The sequence below is a fragment of the Aegilops tauschii genome, chromosome 6 (assembly GCF_002575655.3).
Source record: "Aegilops tauschii subsp. strangulata cultivar AL8/78 chromosome 6, Aet v6.0, whole genome shotgun sequence".
In the NCBI taxonomy this organism is placed as follows: Eukaryota; Viridiplantae; Streptophyta; class Magnoliopsida; order Poales; family Poaceae; genus Aegilops; species Aegilops tauschii.
The window spans coordinates 311,587,711-311,589,411 of NC_053040.3; the positions used below are offsets into that span (position 1 = coordinate 311,587,711).

Consider the following 1,701-nt stretch of genomic DNA (forward strand, 5'->3'; position numbering starts at 1 on the left):
ATGCTGATGGGACCTACTGGAAACCTGAGCGGTATCCCAAATCCTCATGGGTTGCCGCGAAAGGACCTCCCGTAGATCCATCCACTTTATCTGGCTTTACATGTGAATCTTCATATTCATCTGATGAGTCATTTGACTCCAACTATAAACTGTTCAAAAATCAGAATGGTGAAGTATTTGCTAGATATGTTGGAACTAACTGCAGGAACGGTCAACCTATGAAGAAAATCTAGGTTCCCAAAAGATGCCTTGAAAGTCTTCAAGTGAATGTCCTCATGACACCACCTGTGAAGAATATGTTGGGGAACATAGCATGCAATTTCAAAAACTTCCTACGCTCACACAAGTTCTCTAGTGAGGTCACGATACAACCAGAAAAGAATGAGAGTTTGCGGAGAGGGCAGCACTAGCACAAATACCAGAACTGAATTAGACAAGTACCTAGCTGAGGACACAGAAGGGTTGACTGCTGAATTTGACCTTCTTGAATGGTGGAAGTGCAATGCTCCTCGCTTTCCCGTTCTTTCAAAATGGCTCGTGATATACTAGCAATCCCCATCTCTACGGTTGCTTCTGAATCAGCTTTCAGCACTAGTGGTCGTATTCTCGATGACTTCAGAAGCTCTTTAACACCAGCGACACTGCAGTCATTGATATGCACACAAGATTGGTTGCGTTCTAAGTGTATCAATGTTGAAGCTGATCTTGCTGAGTTGACCAGGCTGGAGGAAGGTATTTAAATGAATGTGTATTTCAATTACTTCAATGATCATGCAACATTAATGCTATTTAATTGATCATGCAATATTTCTGTTGTTTTTATAGAAGTGGGTGCCATTCATTTAAATGATAATGTGACAATATCGATTGATTGATCTTCATGCGTGGAGCCGGAGTGGAAAATTGCTGCCTGAAGCCTTGAAGTGATGAAACAAATGTCATTTTATCTCGATCTGCACCTTTTGTTTGTGTGTGTGTGTTGCACATGTACTGTACTACGCTGAACTTTGGTTGTTCCAGAATTTGCACTTTGTACTGAAGTTTGTTATTTTGATGTATTCCAGAATTTCATGTGTGCTTGTACTGGGCATGTTTAGTTCTGCTTGTGCTTGTACTGGACAAGTTTTTGTTCCAGAATTTCTTCCTGTGGTTTCACTTGACATGTACTAAATTAGTGCTTGTAGTTGTACTCGTAGTCTTCTACTAGATTGTTGTACTGGAACATAAATTCTTCATGTTTCAGAATTTCTTCAAGTAGGTAACCAGGTTGTAGTTGTATTGGACAAGTACTAAATTTGTTTTTCCATGTGGCCAAACCATGTGTTGATTAAAAATTCGCGTCAACTTTGGTTATTTTGGTTATTACCGAAACCAAACCGAAAGCAAACGGTTATTACCGAAACCGAACCGTATCTATGTATAAAACCGTATACACCGAAGTATAAAAACCGTATAAACCAAAACCCGTATAAACCGAACCGAATCAAACCGAAAAAACCGAATGCATAGGCGGGCGGCTCAGTAATCCGATGGGGGTGGCGAACGTCAGCAGCGGCTCATATCAGAAGTGATAGCGGCGACGGCGGCCTCACATACGGTGACTCGACGGAGACCAAACCCTCCCCTGTAGAGGTGTACGGGGAACGGGCCGCAGCAGCGGATCAACCACTTGTCGGCGGTTTAACAGGGGCGTTGGCTGGT

General features: G+C 42.3%; 1 long non-coding RNA gene across 1 annotated transcript; it reads left to right on the forward strand.

The window, feature by feature from the left end:
- Positions 1-350: 350 nt before the first annotated feature.
- On the forward strand, positions 351-1,286 carry LOC120965843 (uncharacterized). Its single transcript, XR_005758844.2, has 2 exons — positions 351-732; positions 826-1,286. It is a non-coding gene; the product is annotated as an uncharacterized lncRNA (long non-coding RNA).
- Positions 1,287-1,701: the final 415 nt, after the last annotated feature.